The 23,567-nt window shown below is 38.6% G+C and overlaps 1 long non-coding RNA gene across 2 annotated transcripts in view; it reads right to left on the bottom strand.

The window, feature by feature from the left end:
• LOC135714983 (uncharacterized) overlaps positions 1 to 23,082 on the bottom strand; it is an 80,102-nt gene extending 57,020 nt beyond the window's left edge. The window contains exon 1 of one of the 2 annotated variants that reach the window (XR_010518916.1): positions 22,941 to 23,082. This is a non-coding gene — a long non-coding RNA (uncharacterized LOC135714983). The remainder of the gene's footprint in view (positions 1 to 22,940) is intronic. The other variant, XR_010518917.1, reaches the window with a different exon arrangement.
• Between the last annotated feature and the right edge of the window lie 485 nt (positions 23,083 to 23,567).

The raw sequence follows: 23,567 nt of genomic DNA, 5'->3' as shown, positions 1-23,567 counted from the left end.
AGTACTCCTCGCTCTCGTTGTTCGAAGACCGGTTACGCATCCTTCGCGCCGCGTTCCAAAGCGCATTCATCGACGTTTCGCGCGATAAACCGTCCACGAATTGCCGCCAGTATCCGGGTTTCTTTGCTTTGATGAGGCTCTTGAGTTCGCGTTCAAGAGCCGAGTACGCTTCGAAATACACGGGTGTTCCACGTTTCCGGAAAAGCTTAAACGGGTCGGACTTTTTACGATAAACCTCTGTGCATTGGTGGTCCCACCAAGGGGAAGGAGGTTTCCTACGCAAAGACGTTCCAGGAACCGGCCGAGTTTGAGCTCGAAGCGCGCTGTCCAAGATCAGATTGGAGAGGAAGTTATATTCCTCCAACGGTGGAAGCCCTTCTGCCGATGACACGGCTTCCTCTATCGCGGTCTTGAACGTTGTCCAATCGATATTACGGGTGAGGTCGTACACGACGTTAACGGATTCCGACGCAGGGTGCCTTCCATTCATTTTGACTAAAAAAATGTTTTAAGAAATTATGGAATAATAAGATATTATGAAAATATTTTGATTATGCAAACAACAAGAAAAGATTGTTAAGTTTGTGTTTGACACATAATACCTGCCAATTTTGCTACATGAGAGTCGCAATAAGCGATTTTGTAATTTATCTCATCCACTCTTCGCTCTTCACTCTTCGCGAAGAGGCGATCAGAAAAACGCTCATTGTGACTCTGTCAAAGCTAAATTTGCAGGTTTATTGTGTGAAACACAAACTTTACAATCTTTTCTTATTACTTACACATACAAAACATCATCATAATATCTTATTACTCCATAATTTCATAAAACATTTTTTTAGTCAAAATGAATGGAAGGCACCCTGTTCCGACGGATTGAACCCACTGGCAATCGAAATTTTGATCGGCAAGTGATCACTACCGTGGGGATCCTGGATCACATTCCACGTGCAATCCAACGATAATGAGTTAGAGCAAAGTGTGAGGTCTAATTTACTTCCATTCGAGGATGGTCCAGCCAAACGTGTTACTTCTCCATTGTTAAGTATTGTCATATTGAAGTTATCACAGAGGTCATATATAAAAGTAGAACGGTTGTCATCATACAGTTCCCCCCAGCCTGTACCGTGGGAATTAAAATCTCCCATAATCAACCGTGGAGCAGGAGGTACCGAACAGATATCTGAAAGTTGTTTTCGATTAACAACGGCTCTAGGAGGAATATAAACAGAAGCAATACAAAGGGTCTTACCTTTAATAATAGCCTGACATGCGACAACTTCAATACCTGTAAATTGTGGAAGATTCACCCAGAAGTACCCCTCCTCCACGCGAATCCTCACGATCCAGTCGAATAATGTTAAAATCATGAAAAGGAAGATTAATATCTGAAGAGAGCCAAGTTTTACAAAGAGCAAATGCATCACAATCATTATTGTGAACTAAAAACTTAAAAGAGTCTAATTTAGGAATAAGACTTCGAAAATTCCACTGTAGAATAGTGATCAAATCCCCGACCTCGTTTGGAAAATTATCCATCTAAGGAAATGATTGCTGCAAGGAGGGGCCACTTCAATGTCAATTGCTTCAAGAGGGTCTTCACAGTAGGAAGCATTGCCAGAACAATGCTTTTGAGAAATCAGAAATATTCAGGTACGTGAGGATATCGTCCACAATTTTATCAAATGAGAACAACCCAGATGAAGAAGGGGCTTCTGTTCTTAAAAATTGGACATCAGGGGTTTTGGATGTCCCCGGGAGAGGTGGAAAATCCTGGGTATAGTCAGTTCTTCTGAATGCAGGAGGAGTAGAAATTTCCTTTTTTCCACCACTCCTTGATTTGGGCAAGCTGATTTGAGGTTCTTCATTCTCAACTTTCCGCGAACGGATGCGTTTTCGTTTCCGTGCTGAAAAACGGAAAGAAGTTCCCTCCTCAGCCAAGTCAGAGTCAGTCTCGTCATCTGACAAAAGAGAAAAGGGATTTTTGTCGTTGGTCGATGGCGTGGCCGTCTTAAGCATTTCTGCAAAAGACTGCCGGGAACGTTCCTTAAGTGAGTGTTGTAATTTCTCCCCGCGTTGTTTGTACACCGGGCATGACGAGATACCATGAGGAGTTCCCTTACAGTACACGCAGTTTGGTGCAGTGACTGTGCAGGCGCCATCCTCGTGCTTCTCCCCGCATTTGGAACAGCGTGCCTTGCTGCCACAGTGGGACGCCGTATGTCCCAACTGCTTACAGTTTTGGCAGTTCATGACCCGGGGAACGAACAAGCGCACAGGTAGTCGAAGTTTTCCCCGCTCGATGTAGTGAGGAAGGGCTGAACGAGAAAAGGTCACCCGAAACGAGTCTGTGGGGGTAAAGCTCTTTTTACCCTCGCTGACAGATACTGAGCCCAGTTTTTGGACATCCAGTATCTTCACCGGGGGAAGCAAAGGGTTCTTGAAACGGCCAACCGCCTGCTTCTCCAAGATCTCGGGGGTCAGACTCGCTTCGGTGACCACACCTTCGATCTGCACATCACGAGCTGGGATGTAAACTCTATACTCGAGCGTGAAGAGCTGGGAGGCAGCAATCTCGTTAGCCTGCTTCAGGTTAGAGACGGAGACACGAAGTTTATTGTGCCTAACCTTCGTGATTTCAGTCACGGCCGAGTATCGCTTCGTCAGATCATTAGTAATTTGCATTACATTCAAAGGTTTGTTTCTGGGCTGAAAGTAGACAACCCATGGGCCAGTCGAGTCATCTGGATAGGCTCGCGATCGGGGGTTTATCTGAGCCTGTCCTTTGCCAGACTGAGACGATGAACCAGGGATGACATCATCTTTCTTCTGAGATGACGTACGTTTTCGACCCTTCTTGCCAACGCGTGGCAAAGTGGTGTCATCTTCCGACAAAACGTCCATTTCGTCTTGCGACAAAATGTCCATTTTGCCGTACTAGTGGGAGCGAAAAACGCTCTACCACTGAAACGATAATCACTCGGACACAATACACACAAAAAACTACAAACACAGAACACAAACTTAAAATTTAACTGATGGGCGAGAGAGACAAACAAGAACAAAAACTTATCTGATAATCCTATACTACTACCACCGAGCGTTTAAACAGCAGCAGCGGAGCGACGCGCAGCGTGGATGATCTTCGATCAGCGTGAGCGGGCGGTCTTTGTTGGTGTGAGCTTATGTGAGGGTCGGCACTCAGCTGAACACACGATGATAGATGAGCGGTGTAAATGCGCAGGCAGATGCTGACACTTGATGACGATGATCCGTGTGCAGGTATGCGTTACCACGCACCGATGGTGCGCAAAATGGTTGGCGAATTGGCAATCGCAAAAACAATTTTCCTTCCGATGATGCCGAAAACACACTTTCTTCTCAGAAAAAAAAACTCACTTTTAGTTAATTGTTTAACTGGGAACTATGTCAGGAAACACTAAGCGAGAAAAACTGATAATTTAAATCAAGCGAATATCGAGAAAACTGCGAAACTAGCGGAGAGCGAACTAAGTCGACCGTACTTCTTGCTAGGACGCAGTGGAGTGATGTTGAAATACATAGATTTTAAATATTTTACAAATTTTCATTTAGTTTACCCCTTCTGCAGATAAACAAATACATTGCACATTTTCTTATGAGCTCTATTCTCGTTGGCTGCAAAAGTGTCCTAACCGCCAAATTCTACCAGTAACGTAATTTGGTATCTAACTATTTTTATTTCAATAGATAGAGAAATTAAATGTTGTTAACTATTAAAAACTAGGAAACTTCTTAGAACATTGTTTTTGTTTATCTCTTCTATATCTGGAGATATAAACCATTTAAGAAAACAAAAGCCAAAAATCAGTTTTTCAGTCATATTTTTTTTAAACATCACTTTTTTGGCCTACTATGTTCAAAGCGATTGTATTTGATATTATAATACACATTTTCTTCAAAGACACTAAACCACTACAAGTCTGCTGTCATAAGTTATCGTCAGTTTTGTAGTCTTTTAGTCCAAGCTTTCAAGCGATAGTGTTTCATATCACTTTAAAAAGCATATCAAGAAGTACATTTTAACAACTTTTGGTAGAGGTAATTTTTGTTGTTTTTGAATAAATCCACTTTGAAAATAAATAAATCTTCATTGTTCGCTTTCTTTCGAGTATTAAAGATTTAGATCGATGATGCACTATTTTGTATATACATTTATATACTATAAAGCATAAAAATCTTCAAAATAGCATCATAAATGGAACACTAGCAAGACTGTTAAAGTCTTTGACATGAACAAGAATATTATTTATACCATGAACCCCCGTTAATCTGAACGACACTGCGTGTATATTACCGGGATTTATTTTAAATTTGAACTTCTAGTAACCCTACGACCATCAGAAAAGCGAGTTTCTGGTAGCCAAATTTGCTGTTTTTTTTATTATTCTGCATTCCGTTTTACAACGGTCCATTTCGGTTTTCTCTGTTCCATGTGCTGGATGACGTTTGAACAATTTAAATAAATAAAGCTTTAATTGTTGAGACGCGGAAATGTTCATTTCAAAACGCCGCAAAATGAGAAAAAGTAATATTTTTTCAAGTGCTTTCATTATATTAACGCAGATTTTATTTTATCCGTGATTCGTTTAGCCGGAGCAGAGCTGGACGTAAGTTTGGTGCAAAGGAAGCTTACCCTGGTGATACTGAAGTTTCAGAAGCTTTGACGGGCAGCTGTAAAGAAACCTGAACGATTTTTGAAGATCAACTACGCTTGGCTTCGAGGAGAATTTCGCCCGGTGTCCGTTGGCCATTCTTTTAAGCCGTTCAAAAATGCGCACAGAAAATCAAAGAAAAACAGGGTCCAATCTCTTCTCAATCAATCTTCTCAATTTGGCAGAAGAAATCTCTTTTGCTACAGCAACATCTGTAGCCTCCACAGGGTTTTGTAAAGCCGGCAAATTGAAAGGAAGAATAGCACAAAACCCCGAGACGGCAATCGAGCTATAACGTCCAGCAGATCGATGAAAACACGGTTTTGAAACTCTTACAGCTCTTGCATTCTTATGCAAAAATGAGTTTTAAAAGGCTCAGTACCTGAACATCCGTCAGATGAATATAAGCAAGGGCGTGGACATGTACCCAATAGAAGCTATGCTATCCTACAGGTATTTTAAACAAAGAGTCAATAACATTGAATAATACCTACACACTTAGAAATAACTAATTTTACCCGTGACGGAATCAATCTTTGACATAAAATATGAGACGTAAACAAATATGTCATTTAATATTTAGTACTCCGAGACTGAAAAGTTCGTTGCTCGTCGAAAAGTACGTTTGATTCAGTTATATTCCGCGTCTGTTATGAAGTAAATTTATGTCAAAACTGACGCTCGTATATGTCACTCTCAGAGCACCTAAATTTACATTAATTTTTCTAAGTGAGTATATAATTACATATTAGGGCCCTATTAATTCATCTGTTGCTGAAGTGCCTTTACAGGAATTTGTGGAGCATACCACGAAACGCCTGTTTGAAAGCGTTATGAGCAGGTCGATGTATCAAAATGTGGTACCATATGACGGGTATACACTTATGTACGAATGGGGTTGTGATGGTAGCAGCAACCACGCAACATATAAACAATGTTTTTTTTTCGAAGAGGACAAGAATGAAGAGTTACAGGAATACAGCGATTCCCATTTATTCTCGTTCTCATTAGTTTTTTTTGCTTTTTGGTTTGTTTTTTTCCGTCGATCTTGTTTTCCGTGCTGAGCACCAATGCTACCGACGTGCCAGGAAGGCAGCTCCCACACCTGGACCCTACCTATCGACCCATCCAACTCATGAACCGGGGACCAACGGCTTTACTTCCCATCCGAAGAGGAAGGCGTGATCAGAGATGTTATGCCTCAGAACATCCCGGCGGCGCCGACTGGGATTAAACCCAGGCCTGGGGTGAGAGGTAATCACGCTTATCACTACACCACCGGCTCCGTTCTCATTAGTTACTTTCCTTGATATTCACAAAAGAGTCCGAATTGACAAAACGGGAGGTTTCGCTTATGAATAAGCAAATACAAAATTTGATGAATTTGGAAGTAAAGTTGGAGAGCCGATCTGTTTGTGTAAAACCCCAAGTGATGTTCACAATGTTGGATACAAAAGTCTTAAATGATTTAACCGGAACGAACTCTCAATCATACTACATTTGTAGAAGGTCTGGAAAATGTTTGAACGATTTCAGAAGCGACCCAGATTCTGATGATCCAGCCGAGTACAAATTTGGGTTTTCTCCTCTGCATGCATATATTAGAACGATGGAAATAGTTCTGACAGTGCCGTATATCCTGGTCCTTGATAAACCTACATGGCGTTTAAGCAAGGCAAATTAAGCGGTGAAAGCTAGAGAAATGGAAATTTGAAGCAAAATACGTATGGAATAAGGTAGGTACGTATAGTTAAAAAATTTCAACATTATATTTTTGTTTTTGAAAATGGAGGATTTAACTAGCTATTTTTTGTCCTTTTTAACAGGATTACGCATCAGTGAGCCTATGCCTGGTGGTGGAAATTCTTATGATGGGAACACCGCCCGGAAGTTTTCCGTGAATGGAAAGTTGCAACAAAAATTACCGGGTCAATAAAAATCTGTTGGAGCGATTTCATATTCTACTTACTGTAATTAACTGTAAGTCGAAGATTTATTATTTCTTTTGAAATTTATGCTGAAGAGACTAGAGTCTTATTCCAGAATTTATACGATTAGTATGCATTGTCTCCAACAGGGCACAAGTTGCTAGTCCATGGGGATGGCATTATTAAATACACGGTGTTTCCAATTGGAATGTGCAGCGAAGAGGTTCAGGAGACGAGGAATAAATGCAACCGGAGATATCGCGAGTTCCACTCCCGAAAATTTAACAACAAAGGTTAATATTACGGATGCATTCAAAAGATTGCTTTTATCATCAGATCCTGTGATTTCATTAACCAATAGTGCATCTTTGTCTTTGGGCAATCCTGTACTAACAGGTAAAACCAGGCAGCTATTTTTTGACAACTAGCTTTATTTTTATTTATTTTTTGCTTTTGTCTAGTCAGTAGCATATAACTAGTTGTAAATATAAATTTTTACTGTAAATCATCGATCTGGTTCTTTAATACTCGAAAGAAATCCGACAATGTAGATTTCTAGAATAAAAACTCCTATTTTCAAAGAGGATTTATTTAAAAACAACAAAAAATACCTTCACCAAAAGTTGTTAAAATGTACTTTTTGATATGCTTTTTAAACTGATATATAACACTATCGGTTGTACTTGCACCATTTTGAAATATTAAGCTTGAAAGTGTCGGCTAAAATACTACAAAACTGACGATAACTTGTGACAGAAGACTTGTACTGGTATAGTGTCTTTGAAGAAAATGTGTATTTCAATATTATCTACAATTGCTCTGAACATAGTAGGCCAAAAAAGTGATGTTTAAAGAAAAATATGACCGAAAATCTGATTTTTCGCTTTTGTTTTCTTAAATGGCTTAAATCTCCAAATATAGAAGAGATAATCGAAATCAATGTTCTAAGAAGTTTTCTAGTTTTGATAGTTAACAACTTTGTACAACATTTAATTTCTCTGTCTATTGAAATAAAAATAGTTAGATACCAAATTACGTTACTGGTAGAATTTGGCATTTAGGACACTTTTTCAACCAACGAGAATAGAGCTCATAAGAAAATGTTCAGGAGACATCAAAACGCTATCTCTATTATGTGTTATTAATTTATTCCACCTAATTTTGCTTCCTGGACCACTGTGCATTGGTAGCCTTTTTGGCCACAGAAGCGCTAAAAATTATGTTCGCCAGCCAAGCGAAAGTATAGATTATATTGTTAATATAGGGTGGGTGAGCCAGTAGTGGAGGTACTAAGCCAATTTATTAATTAAACAATAAATATACGATGTACACGTAATTGTTATACGTCAATCTATAGCTTTCAACCTCTATTTTGATAGAAAAATATTACACTGTAATAATATTGCATACAATTTTAGAAAAATCATCCTCCATTAATAGGAACACTGTTCCAGTAGTTGTGGTAGTTGCTAACTTTGGTTGCTATAATAGTGGAATGCGTTGGTTTCTTATGGGTTCCACTATTATAGGAACACTACCACTACTAATTCTGAATTTTAATTGTGATATAAACATTCATTCACGTAGACTTGGATTTCATTTCACGCGCTCGGTTGCGTGATGTTGTTTACAAAGATGGGCTTTTGCATACAATATTTGCTACATTGCATGAAATGTGTCAGAACTTAATAGGATATATAATGTAAACGTATATGATATGTGACGCTCCATTTATGTGCATCATATTGAACAGAAATTTACACTACTTTTTCGAACTCTGTAGCAAAGGAGTGAAAATTTCAAGGAAAATTAATGATTTTCCGTAATTTTTGGGCTAATTTTAAGTAATAAATATGCAAATATGCTTTATTTTAGGACAGCTACCGATGAAAAATAATCTTATCTGGGTCCTCCTCACTATTCCGGCACAACCTCCATACCGCAACTATAGGTACACCACTATTACTGGAACACCTACCCTAATATATTCGGTTTCACACTAGAAATTTCTGTTAAAATGAGTTATAGCCACCATTTCCCCTTTCCCGTATTTACGCTTGCCCCGGAGCACCTTATTAAAAAAAAAATCGGTTACGCTCAGAAGGGATAAGTTATTATTTCTCACACAGCCTTAAATTTTTCGCTAGGAAGCCTGACAAATTTGAGGTTTGTTTCAGGTGATCAGCATTTGTAGAGTACAACTTACTTGTTGTTTTGTCATCTAGTTTGAAAATGTTCAACCTTGCCATGACTTCAAAGTCTGCTTAACTGTATCCGTGAAATGTAGGTAAAAGTTATTGAATCTCTCGTGAAAGATTCGCAAGGCGTGAAAACATTTCATGGCCTCTTCTTTTTATAGATGCATAGTGATAACTAAACGATACGCAATCAAATTTCATCACAAGAAAAGATTCAATGAAATTCACCCATTCAACCGATCATCTTCAAACTTTCAGGGAATATAAGAAAATATATTATTTAACTTTTTCCATGCTAGTTTTATTCAATTTCATTGCCATATCCAAATGCACGTATTTTTCTCTTAACACTACTCATAAGATCTTGTACAACGTTTGGACCAACTTTTTTAGTGTGGAAGTCCATGTTTTCTTCATATCTTCCTTTGATTTCACTTCCTTAGGGTGTTTCCGAAGTACCTGCTTCATTATGGCCCAGTACTTCTCAATTGATCGCAGTTCCGGTGCGTTCGGGGGATTGAAATGCTTTGACACGAAATTGACCTCCTTAGCCCACTCTACCACTCCAGAACATCTTTCGAGTAATGGCACGAGGCTAAATCCGGCCAGAAAAGCGTAGGACCGTTGTGTTACCTCAGAAGTCGAAGTAGACGCTTTTGGAGTCAATCCTTAAGGTATACCTGCCCATTGATCGTCCCAGTTGTCACGAATGGAGTGCTCCACTTTCCACACGAGAAAATTGCTTGCCAAGTCATGTATTTTTGGCCAACTTCGACATCTTCTGCTTTCTGACGTCCTCAAGGACATCGAACGTATGATGAACAGTGAAGAACAGGAGCCCCGGAAGCTGCCGGATGCTGCCGGAAGTCTGCTTTTACATACGTCTCGTCATCCATAACGATACAATGCAGTTTTGTCAACATCTGGGTGTAGAGCTTCCGTGCACGTGATTTCCTTACCGTAGTCTGTCGTTCATCGCGATTCGGTGCCTTTTGGACTTTGTACGTGAGTAGTCCTTCACGTTTTTTCGCATCTTGCACTAAAGTTTTGCTTAAATGCAGCCTTAATCTTAGCCACATCTGAACTGTTTGTGATTCCTCTTGAACGGTTGAACTACCCGCTTATGATCTTTTACACTATACGGAGATCCAGTTTGGCCACTTTTTTTTCCTTCCGTTAATCGGTCAAACGTTCGTTGTACCGATTTAAAACACGGCTCACCGTAGATAGTACCATTCCCAGCTTCCTGCTAATGGCACGATGAGAGAGATCCGGATTTTCGAGGAACGAGCGCAAATTTTATTGTGCCGTTACTGTACTTCGAACTCCATCGTTGCAACGATTGCACAGTTGCTAGTGAAACATACACAATATAAACAATACACATTGAACTAATTTCAGTTAAAAGTTCAATAGAAAATACTCAATGGGTAAAAAGTTGCAGCCATTTGAAGATGATGCAATTTGATTCCGTACACCCTTTAGCTGCTTCTGATATAATATCTTGAGAAGTGCTGCACCGAATACTCGACCGCTATAGTATTCAGCCGAATACTTTGGCCAAATATCGAGCAAAATTTCACTCAAACCTATTGTTTGGCAGTAAAAGGCCGAATTTCAGCTAAAAAATACATGTAATCACCGAATATGTGGCCGAACAGCACTATTCGGTGCAGCTATTTGAACTGAGCTAATCTAAATTTATGAATGAGAAATATAATTTTATTATACAAATGGTTTTTCAATTTATTTAAAATTCTCCTTAAAATCATGTGTAGAATTGCTTTGCCTGTCCTAGGGTAAACGTACCAATAGTGGAGGCACGTGCAATGTGTTCCTATATTGGCTTATGGAGACTCCATAAACCATTATAGGAACTCATTGCACCAATGTACCTCCACTATAGGTGCGGTTACCCTTATAAATTAAAAAAAAATTGCGCATTTTGGATGAAGCTTGTACGTAAATAGGTATATGTTTACCTACTAAATTCATAAGTAGTTCTTGGCACTGCGCATACCGCAATAAGGACTGTCTTCAGATGATTAATTAAAGCGTCCAACAATGACAGTCATTATGGCTGGTATTCCCTATCATTTCAAGATTTCTAGGACACAAATCTTGGATGGTTGTGACATCACTCATGAAATTGAAACTCCTTGCAACAAACGTGAAGCTCCCGTTTTATTGTTAAAAAATTTGTGAGAGCTAATATTTGTGCTCTTGAAATTTGTATGTGGTAATGAGATTGATCAGAAGCCGAGTTATTTACGAAAGAGAGTGTCGATGAAGAGAATCGATCAATGTAGATAGGACCTATTGAAAAGTGACGCAAGATTTGTTTTCCGTACTGAGCTCCAATACTACTGACACCAGGGAGGCAGCTCCCACACCTGGACCCTACCAATCGACCCATCAACTCAACCGGGGACCAACGGCTTTACTTCCCGAAGGAAGGCGTGATCAAAGATGTTATGCCTTAGAACATGCGGGTGGCGCAGAGTGAGATTGGACCCAGGCCTGCTGGGGTGAGAGGTAATCACGCTAACCACCGGCGCCGATATCCTTCAAGGTGATATCACGGCGAATGAGAACGACCCAAATTTGAGCTTAGTTATCTCAGAAATAAGAAATAAAGTGCAGGAACTCAGCTATGAGTAAATTTGCCTCATGTTTTCGCAGGGTTTTCCAGGATTTTCCTGGGAAAAATTCCCGAATTTGAGAAAAGTAAAGATTGGATTCACTCAGTGCATTGGTACTACTCCGAGACTAAATAAAATTTTAGTCAATTTCCTCATTTTCTGGCAGATTTTTTAGGTTTTCCACAGGAAACCATGAAACAAATTTACTCATCACTGAGTTCCTGCACTTTTGGCGATTATGAGTGAACTAAACTCAAATTTGGGTCGTTCTCATTCGCCGTGTACGCAAAATGAAAAGAGCCAGTGTCGCTACTTGATAGCAAACAACTCATAATGGAAGGAGTCTTTGTAGCTTTTATACCACTTGGTTGCACATGATTCTGTTTTAACCTGAAAAGATATAAAAGAGCGCTGCTGTATGGCATTAGCTCATTTTCGCTTCGGACGACGTGGTGAACAGCAATAGCAGCAGTAGGAAGGTGGTGGCTAGTCCACTCCTTCACACCTAACAAGCAACAATTGACTGGCCGTGGTAAAGGAGGAAAAGGTCTGGTAAAGGAGGCGCCAAGCGTCATCGCAAAGTTCTTCGAGATAACCGCCATCGGTCATCTGGTTCGCCGTGGTGGTGTCTTAATTTTTATAATTTTCGAGCGTGCTTCCTAGGAAAAATATATAAGTTAAACCATTTATCACGGTAAAAATGACACAAAATCGAATGAAAATGGTGTCGACTTGAGGCAATTTCAGAATATTTTGGTTTTTGATATTTTAAACTCCAAACCCCATATTTATTAATTCTATGGCATATTTATTATTTAGAAAATTCATGTAAAATATCCTTTGATTGGCAGCCTGAGGAATTTAAAAAAAATTGACTGCTATAGGAAAAATACGGCAAATCGGTTCAAATTGGGAAAAATACATGATGCATGTATCCTTCTATTCCCATAATTCCCATTTGTCCATAGAATGACATATACCTCGATACTTTTAGCTATAACAAATGTATTAAAGTGTTGTAGTGAGTCAATAAGCATCACATACAGAGGTGGCACGTGATAGGGTGTGTACACCCTTCTTGACTCCGCGTACACGAGATTGAACTATATCTAATAAAGTTTGTCTACTTATTAATACGCATATGCAAGATATATATAAAACAGTAGAGAACACAAACAAGTGAACATGAGTTTGAAGACAATTCTGACAGCGACCATGATTCTGACAGTAGCAGTGGCGATAGAAAAAGTTATTAGATTAATGAAGATACATTACATATTATTATTTTTTTGCTAAGGTCCCTAATGGTCTAAATGATTGTTTTATTTTTATAAAGTACACTGAGTCAAGTAAGGTCGGGGGGTAAGAGAGCAAGGTCATTTCTAAATTTGAATGCTAGAATGTAGCTGCGATATAACAAGAAACTACATAGATCCAATTGCGTCATCAATAGTAGAGTTCATCGGCTCTATGAAGTCTCCTATTTTATCGCACCCACATTTCAGCATTGAGATTTTTAAATTATCATTTCCGCTTGCCCTGATATACATATACCATGTTTTTAGCAGGATTTCAGAGATTCGTCACACAAACTTAAAAATAGATAATTTTGAGATAAAAGAGCAAACCCAACTTCCCGTATTTACTCAGAACTGTTTTCATTCTGTTCCTACAGATTTTTGTGCAACTACAGCATGGTTCCGTTTTTGACAACAGTAAAATTTGACTTTTTAGCCTCCCAACAGAGATAAAAAAGTTGTATGAAAAAATAAGTGATTTTGATGATAAAAATAGAAAAAAAAACTCCAACTTTCCGTATTTTCCCCAGGATGAAACTATTTCCAGTTTTTACCTTAAGAAATGATATGAACCATATTTTTGTTTCAGCGAATTTCAGATTAATGTGTTGAGATGCTTCAAATCAGGAAAATTTGGGCACAACTTTGCAACTTTTTTTTGCCGAAAGTGTACCAAAAGTGCTTCTGAACGTGTTTCGCAGTTGGGTGTGGTGAAATTCGTGAATTCGCGGTTGTTTTCAGTGAAAATTTCGTATCCCAAAATTGCTCACCGAGTTCCCTTTTTTTGCCATTCGACGACGACGGGTTTGCGAGAGAAAAATAAGCATCAGGAATGTGCTCCCGGATATATTGATTTGGTGAGTACGTTCCAGTTGAGGATTGTTCTTATACATTTCTCGATTACATTTTCGAGGGGACGACCGGAGAGCTTTGAGCTTTGGGTGTTGTTGCTCACGGATAGAAACTCAGTCTTTTTTTTCTTTCTTTTTTTTTCCTTTATTTTAACGTCGGTCTCTGTTCCGCAATCTAATGCCAATCACCGACGGACATCGATTGCCATCCATTGATGGCAATCAAATGTGCAGGAAGGCAGCTTCCACTCCTGCGTAGGATATCGCACCCATTCAACACACATGGGCCGGGACCAACGGCTTTACTTCCCTTCCGAAGGAAGACGTGACCACAGATTGTTATGCCTCAGAAAATCCCACCGACCTCGGCTGGGATTGAACCCAGACCCATCGGGGTGTTAGAAACAGTCACGCTTACCACTACACCACCGGCGCCGGCCAGAAGCTCAGTCTCGCAGACAGACTATGATAGAGGAATCATGCCTCTCTACCTGTTTGTGCTGTTAGTTTTTGAAGATAGGCTTTGGTTCGTGAGGGATCATTGATTGACGTGTTTGTTTGTGGAGGAAATTACGCCCTGGTCTCAAGGTTCTCCGAACGTGTCTGCTTTTGTGGGGAGTGTGTTTGATGTTCGGTTTGGTGTGGCTGGGAGAAAACGATTGCAACGATTGCACAGTTGCTAGTGAAACATACACAATATAAACAATACACATTGAACTAATTTCAGTTAAAATTTCAATAGAAAATGCTCAATGGGTAAAAAGTTGCAGCCATTTGAAGATGATGCAATTTGATTCCGTACACCATTTAGCTGCTTCTGATATAATATCTTGAGAAGTGCTGCACCGAATACTCGACCGCCATAGTATTCAGCCGAATACTTTGGCCAAATATCGAGCAAAATTTCACTCAAACCTATTGTTTGGCAGTAAAAGGCCGAATTTCAGCTAAAAAATACATGTAATCACCGAATATGTGGCCAAACAGCACTATTCGGTGCAGCTATTTGAACTGAGCTAATCTAAATTTATGAATGAGAAATATAATTTTATTATACAAATGGTTTTTCAATTTATTTAAAATTCTCCTTAAAATCATGTGTAGAATTGCTTTGCCTGTCCTAGGGTAAACGTACCAATAGTGGAGGCACGTGCAATGTGTTCCTATATTGGCTTATGGAGACTCCATAAACCATTATAGGAACTCATTGCACCAACGTACCTCCACTATTGGTGCGGTTACCCTTATAAATTTAAAAAAAATCGCGCATTTTGGATGAAGCTTGTACGTAAATAGGTATATGTTTACCTACTAAATTCATAAGTAGTTCTTGGCACTGCGCATACCGCAATAAGGACTGTCTTCAGATGATTAATTAAAGCGTCCAACAATGACAGTCATTATGGCTGGTATTCCCTATCATTTCAAGATTTCTAGGACACAAATCTTGGATGGTTGTGACATCACTCATGAAATTGAAACTTCTTGCAACAAACGTGAAGCTCCCGTTTTATTGTTAAAAAATTTGTGAGAGCTAATATTTGTGCTCTTGAAATTTGTATGTGGTAATGAGATTGATCAGAAGCCGAGTTATTTACGAAAGAGAGTGTCGATGAAGAGAATCGATCAATGTAGATAGGACCTATTGAAAAGTGACGCAAGATTTGTTTTCCGTACTGAGCTCCAATACTACTGACACCAGGGAGGCAGCTCCCACACCTGGACCCTACCAATCGACCCATCAACTCAACCGGGGACCAACGGCTTTACTTCCCGAAGGAAGGCGTGATCAGAGATGTTATGCCTTAGAACATGCCGGTGGCGCAGAGTGAGATTGGACCCAGGCCTGCTGGGGTGAGAGGTAATCACGCTTACCACCGGCGCCGATATCCTTCAAGGTGATATCACGGCTCTCTACCTATTTGTGCTGTTAGTTTTTGAAGATAGGCTTTGGTTCGTGAGGGATCATTGATTGACGTGTTTGTTTGTGGAGGAAATTACGCCCTGGTCTCAAGGTTCTCCGAACGTGTCTGCTTTTGTGGGGAGTGTGTTTGATGTTCGGTTTGGTGTGGCTGGGAGAAAAGGTAGGGGAAAATTTACTCTATCTGATGGTGGTGTTGGCATGCGTGGGCGGGATGCCGGTTGCGCCGAATTGGGGATCGGATGCATTGTTTGCGGGAGCAGATGCGTCCCTTCGGGGGAGCAATCGAGATTTATTTTCATCGTTTCCATTTGTCAGAAGGATGACCTCGATCGCATGAAGCAAGTTCCTCGAGGTTTTTACGGCTAGGTGTCTACGAATAATCCATTATGATTTTTTTTTTTTCATGTTGAAGTATGATTCGTTAAGAAAATAAATGTCATGATCGAACATGCAAGCTTGGCACTTGACCGATTAATTTATTTTTGTGTTGTTAGGTGTGTCCTTAACATGATCATGAGGGCCGTGGTTGAAGACTGACGGTAGTCACGGCGGGTCGTGTTTGATTATGGGGTTTGGTGGTTTTGCCGACGAAATATGAAGGAGAAAACCGTCGTTTTAAAATGCAATAGAGTTCGGTCGAGATAGCTTAAAAGATTTGCAATATTTGTACGCTGGTAAAATCAGCAAGCGTGAAGAAAGGGGCACGCTAGCTCAAAAAATGTGAATGTTTTATGGATTCTGTTCCCGTCTTAGGCCGCGGCCGGAGTGGACGCGACGTGACCAATTCAAGAGAATCTTATTATTTTGTATTAACGTCTTGTAAGAGTAGAAATTAATGAAGGCCTAAGCGCTTTTTCGTAGCTTTTTTGTCTCCAGGATTAAAAGATCATCGGTAGTAGAGGCTTATTCTTGTGTAAAGGGCACCATCGTGGAGTTTGAGTTTTAAAAATCCCAGGTCCTATTATATTATTATTATATATTCAATGATAAATATTTAAAACAGGATCAAAACACATCTGGAAGAAGCAAAGTAACATTGTTTGATTTTCTATTATTTATGTTTAACGTTTATAGTGCAATTAACCATTTTTTTTTCCTTTCCAGGAGAGAAAATTACATTGAGGGAGCTTATTGTGTTCGCGAGTCCTCCGTTCAGGCTGGATTTATTGATTTAAATCTTTAAGTTTATTTCAGGCTGTTTCAAATCTTGTTGAAAGGAGCGTGGATTTTCCATTCGCGGCCGGTAGCATAGATGAAACTACAGCTGTTCTTAATATCGCTTTGAAAACGTGTACCAATCAACTAGTAGAGCAAAAGTTTGTTTCTTTGAAAATCTCGAACAGCTGGTGCAATTTGGATCTTTTGCGTTTAAAAAGGAAAAGGGACAAATGGTACAAAAAGTTGTGTAGATCAAATAATGACAATCATTGGAATAGATACACAATCGCGCGTAATAAGTATTCATAATTGATAAAGAAAACTCGTTGTGAATATGTTCAAAGGAAGATTGATCAGCATCAAAACAACAGCAAAGAGCTATGAAACATTTTGAAATCTTTATTACAACCTAGTAATTTTTGATAGAGCTGGAATTAGGGCGTAACAGCTTTTGTAAACAATGACTTCTCTAGATAATTTCTCGAAACTTAAGGCACGCCCACGCAAACCAACATAACCAACGAGAAGGTGAAGGTGACGTTGATTTGAGTGAGCGAGTCTTAGCTTTCTAGAAATCATCGAGAGAAGTCATTGTTAACAAAAGCTGTTTCGCCCTAATTCCAGCTCTATCTAGAATTGCAAACCGCGGGACTGCATATAAATGGTTTGAACGAATTGTTTTTAATGATTCTGTTTCCAGTCCCGTGAGGAATAACCTTGGAGTGCCCCAGGCAAGGGTATTAGGGCCCCTGGTATTTATTATGTATATTAATGACTTCCCAAGTAACAAAATGAATTTTATGGTACACTTGAAGAAGTATTCAAGACAAGTTCTATAAAACTGAACATAAAACTAATTATTCTACAAAGCTACTCTAAAACAGCGATAAAACCATCATAAGACGAAGGAGGCCGATACTAAAGAAGGTTCTCAAGACTAGTTTTTAAGGTTCGCTTAAAACTTGACATTCCTATCGATACATGCTTATATTGGCATTCAAGATCTCTTTAAACCTCTGATAAAACTACGACAAGTTGTCATTGTGTTATATTTTTCTCTTCAAGAGTGCTTCCAGTACGTGATAAGTTTGTTTCACAGGTTCCAGTTTTTGCTAGATAGCTTGTTTCTTGATAGAAAATCTGTTCGAGTTATAAATTCTTCGATTATTTGGTATTCCTTTACCTATAACGATGTGAATAAAACTTGGTCATGGACATATTAACAAAGACGATCATTTTCGAGCTTGTAGTTCAGCGATTTTCCATGCTATATTTATTTTACCGTCGTTAAGCAATACAAAATTCGAAAAATCTAACGCGCCTCGACGATATTGCTTAAATATTGATTTATTTAAAAATAATAATTTTATTGGCAAAGTGATAAATTTGAAACAGGCAGATTTTTTATGATTTTGAAAGGGATTTTACAGATTCCTTTGTCAAATCCAGAATCTTATTTGGAATGGTAATAATCAGTTGACATAACTGAAATCGAATGATTATTATTGTCATTTATGTGTCAATGGCTACATTCTGAGAATGTCAAAATCAATCGCCATTATTTTCAATGGTTTGAAATAAACCCCTAACAAGATTCTGTTAAGACTAATCTTTCTTGCACAGAACTATGGAGATTAATAAGTTCAATTAACCTTGTTGTTTTCTTGAATAAGATCAGTTGGGCTTGAATACAATTAGTGATTGATAATCAAGACAGATAAGTTTTATGTAAGATCGCCATAAGTTCAGTGCTTCTATCACAAACATTGCAAATGTTAACGTTCAAATGAAAAGATCTTATAATCAATTGTTGTTGCTAATTCCAACTCCATCTTGATTTTATTAATTATTCTAAACTACACAACTTATGTAGAACTGTACAATGAAAACATCGCGATGTAATTAAATGTTTTATAAAGTATTGAGAAGTAAAGTGATTTGCAATGAATAATTTAATTTGGAATATTTCTTATACCCCCTAGAACCTTTTGGTATGTAAATTGCAGTAGACTAGAAAATAGCTCGTCATCGAGTTTGTCATTTGAGCATCGGAAGGATTGTTCTCCGGCTTTGTTTCCTTGTGTCTTTGTATACCTATTCGCACCTGTTCGTCTTGTTTTGAAGTCGATGCGTGCTGAGATGAAGGCATGTTAATATATTGGATAGATTTTTACTCAATTTCCGTTTGTAAGATCCACTATTTTTCATTTTTTTCCACCTGTTGGCGTCCATTAGTTTTGACAGTTTGTTTATGTATTTTAGGAAAGTCTTTCTCAAGAGTTTTTACTCTCGGTTAAAACCTTTTTGTTTTAAGAAAGTTTTATGCCAGCATTCTCAAAATACATTAGGATGCTTTGTTGATTGTTCATTAACTCTTGATCGCTTGCACTACTTATGAATATTTTAGGTGGACAAAAAGGCTAACTAAGAGGTGGACGCCTGAGCTTTTCCACATTTAGGGAAAATGGCTCTAATGTTGGCCTATGGATCTAAGATTGGGCCTATCGCTAAAAATCTGCTATTCATCAATTTTATCTAGTTGAACGCGTCATTGGGACGGTACTAATTGATATTTTTGGCTGCTATTGAAAATTTAGTCGATTGTTGAATTTATGTATGGACCCAAGTAAGGGACATTTAGGTCGACATTACATCCATTTCCCCTATATCGCTGTGAAGCAACTGTAAACTCTAGAGGTAATTTATATCTGTAACTGTAACCAGTTCGATTTTGTTTGTTTGCATGGTTAAATTGTCATATTTAATTATCTTAAAGATAATAAGACTACAAACCTTCGTAGGGGTAAGAGGTGGGACCATCATCATCTTTAAAGACCTCACGGTTGATGCATGTGTTCATGATTATCGATGTCAACGGATCCTCATGGATACGTTATATAATTGAAGAAATGTAAACTGTGCGATGCTTGTCTTTATATTGACCGTGCATATTCATTGTTCAATTTGTAAAAAAATGCTATTGGGTGCAAAAAATGTCACGTCGATTAAAGCCGCCGCCTAAAAGTGCTATCGGCGTGATGCCGAGCATAATTATCCCACACGCCACCGGTGACCTTTTTTGAATCAGCGCACACCTCTAACCTGTACCTTCCAGTAAGACGTAGTCTACACTCAAAAATAATTCAAAACATTGTTAGATTAAAAAGTATTATTTTTTTTTTCGATAAATGTGATTTAAACATTGCTTAGTATAAAAATAAATCTATCTTAGAGATCAAATTAAGCATAACATTGAATTTGAAACGAAAATTCCTCAGTTGTATAAAAAGATTGGCACACGCTTCATCATTCTGGATTAGTTTTTTTTTAAGTGGTAGCAATTGTTCCATTCGAAGGTCAGTAAGTTATTATAAATTAATTAAAACGATCAGCTGGAGACCTGAACCTTATCTAACCTAAAACGATCTTCGACTTAATAAAATATTCCACACAGAATACAAAATAGCCTTGATTGGATCTTGCTTTACATCAGGCAGAAATATTCAAGCAGGTAGATCAGGAAGTTAAACTACAACGCACGGTACCAAATATGGTTTTGGGTACTCTACTAACCGTTAGATTGAGAAAATTCTACTAAGGCACCGCGACACAGTAGTTAATCCCCCAGTTCGGAAGACTCCCTATCCGAAAGTAAGCAATGCGGACGATATCTTTCTGAAAGTTTGCAGTTCAACAGTCTGATCGAGAACGGAAACTATTTGGTGAGATTCGATAAGTCCAGTGCACACTTCGCAGGTATGTGTTTGTTTTTCTTCAAGTCCCTCGGACAGAAGGAAAAGTTTTGTAAGCAAGCAGCAAGCACATATGAAGGATGAGGTGGAAGTGGCTCTGGTTGCTAGTAAAAATGCACAATTTTTATCCGTGTGTAACTTTTTTTATCCGTGGGTAATATCTGGGTATAACTAGTTTCGAGTGAATTGTTTACATGTGCAAAATTTCATAACAATCGGTTCAGTGGTTATTGAGATGTCATCGAAACAAGAAGAAAATCGCCGGAGAATTTTGCGCGCCGTCATGGAAAATCCGACTGCGACCATGAGATGGATCGGAAGACAACTAGGAATCACCCATACAATTGTGTCCCGGGTGGTAATATCGTTTAAGGAGTCCCAGACGACGGAGCGGCGGGCTGGAAGTGGAAGAAAATCGAAGACAGCTGACCCTGTGAAGGCCCGGAAGGTGTTGGATTATTTCAAGCATAATCCGAACCTTTCGATTCGCGACGCGACTCTGAAGGCAAAGTGTTCCGCCTGGTTCGTTCAGCAAATCATGAAACGAGCTGGGCTTCGTGTATTCAAGGTCCGGAAGGCACCGAACCGGCGTGATCAACAAAACACGGCGGCAAATCCCGCGCAAGAAAGCTGTATCGAGATTGGTTAACGAAACCGATGTGTTTGGTTATGGATGACGAAACCTACATCAAAGGAGACGCAAAGCAGATACCGGGGCTGGAGTTCTACGTTGCCAAATCACGGTTTGATGTTCCGAAAGACATAAGGAAGAAGAAAATGGACAAATTCGCCAAAAAATACTTGCTCTGGCAGGCCATATGCCAATGCGGTAAACCGTACATCACAAAGGGTACCATCAACAGCGAAATTTATCGCCCCGAGTGTCTCCAGAAGCGTCTGTTGCCCTTGCTGCGGTCCCACGCAGGCAAGACATTATTTTGGCCGGAATTGGCATCATGCCATTACGCGCGATCGACGATGGATTGGTACAGAGACAATAACGATGTTTTTGTACCAAAAACCGCCAACCCCCCAAATTCACCAGAGATTCATCCGGTGGAAAGATTTTGGGCCATAATGAAGGTCAAAGTTCGAAAATCGTCCAAGGTGTTTAAGAACGAGCTGGAGTTGAAGAAAGAATGGGTGAAAGTGACCAAAATGGTCGGTTCCACCATTGCACAAAATGTAATGAGGGGTCTTAAGGGAAAGGTGTGGGCTTTCAGCGATGGAAAGGACATTTAATAAAGTAATTATGCCGAAACATAATCCATATTTATTAGTTCATTCCCTGAAAGTTTAAAAAAAAATCCGGCTTAAAATAAATTTTTGGCGAACACTTTTGCCAGGTGCATTTTTTTTTTTGAGTACAGGCCTTATAAGGAGAACTTTTCGATCCAACATCAGACACGAGCTTTATATTTGCAAGATTCTGAACTCTACTGGAAGGCACTGCAATTGGTACCTGATGTCGGTTCAACGTTCAACTCAATAAAATCATAATTCCATTATTTCCGACATTATTCACGAATCTTTTGTTTATTTTTTTCTAAATACATGATATCTCAGTAATTAAAAACGCATTCTGACGAATTATTGGACTGTATAGAGATTAGTGACGTTTAACGCACGCACACTAGCGCACATCACCGTGTTAAGTTGTTTATTATTTTCCTCTGGCTAACTAAGAAAATGTATGAAATTATATCTGTCAAAATGAGTTTGACAGTGATTTTTTATGTATTTTCCTCGGATTTTCACTAACACGCTCTCACATATCACACCAATACAACCGGACGTGAAAATCTCAATACAATTTACATACTGTTACTTTACATTATACACTGAATAAACCATTTTTAAACTTAGCTTGTATTCTCTCTATTTATACCGAACTATGCGTCGGTCAGGAGAGTTGCGATTTAGCATAACTTTTAATCTATTTAGATTTGAAAATCTTTTGAGTGCACGTCAAAAGAAAGATGAAGATAATCAATCAATGCAGATAAGATCTTTTGAAATGTTCATCTAGAATTGTTTCGGTAATTTCACCAAAAACAAACTGATTGCAAATTCAACAGCGATGATGTTGTCTAGTTTATGTTTCGAGCATGTCGAATTTTATTCAAAAGCGATCCTTGAAACTGATCTATTCTCATTGATATTATTAACAATATGTTAACATTATTATTGTAACATCAACATGTCACATAATAGGTTTTCCCTTACCGTTCTGAATACGAAAAAAAGGTGCAAGGGATTCTTTGCTCATAATTAAGCAGGAAAACCGAATGATGTTGAAGTTTTTCTTTAGCAGTAAAGTCTATTCTACATTCGTCTCGTGTGCATAAAATGATGAAATACGTTAACGCTATACACCAAAGCAAGTTGAAGGATTATTAAATGTAAGAAGAAAAACTTCAAGGCAATCGATTTATGAAATAAGAAGCTTAACGCAATTTCAATGCAAAGTGTTTATATAACAACATAATACATACTCACGAAACAAACATTGGTTGCACTTAAAATAATTTCACTCCTTCTAACGTATTTTAGTGTTTTGTTATTAGGATACACATATTCAACATCGGATACAACTAGAATACTCCAATCAAAGGAACACCATTATTTCAAAGAGGTTTTCAGCACATCATATGCGCATGTCCATGGTTTTACAAGTCCAAGCATAATACATCCGGGTTTGACACACTGTGAAAACATTGTGGCGAAATCATAACTAGCAAAATAAAAATGAAATAAAATCTGGCTTTTATCTTATATTATTATAAGGGAAAAAAATAATTCTATCTATTAGAGAAACATTAAGGAGAAATAAATAAAATTTATTGAAAATATAATGCTATCGGTCTATCGGATAGCCCTTGACTTTCTTCTTTTCCTCCCATTACACTAGCCGGCAAAATATGAACTATTATCGCACCCTTCAGCCATTTGCAATGAATTTGATAGACTTTGCTGGCCTAATCCAAATATGCACTCATATTATATGTAACACGTATAAAGTACCGGATAACATTTAATGTCTGATTTATTTTGCCTCTCCAAAAAATATCAATGGACTGTGTTCGCGATAGCGAAGAATCTTGGCCTAACTATCGTCGCGC

This window comes from Ochlerotatus camptorhynchus, unplaced genomic scaffold (genome assembly GCF_037179485.1).
Source record: "Ochlerotatus camptorhynchus isolate MF236.1 unplaced genomic scaffold, CSIRO-AGI_Acam_v1.1 ptg000770l, whole genome shotgun sequence".
Lineage (NCBI taxonomy): Eukaryota > Metazoa > Arthropoda > Insecta > Diptera > Culicidae > Ochlerotatus > Ochlerotatus camptorhynchus.
The sequence above is the reverse complement of the archived record's forward strand: the minus strand, read 5'-3'. Positions and strand labels throughout refer to the sequence as shown.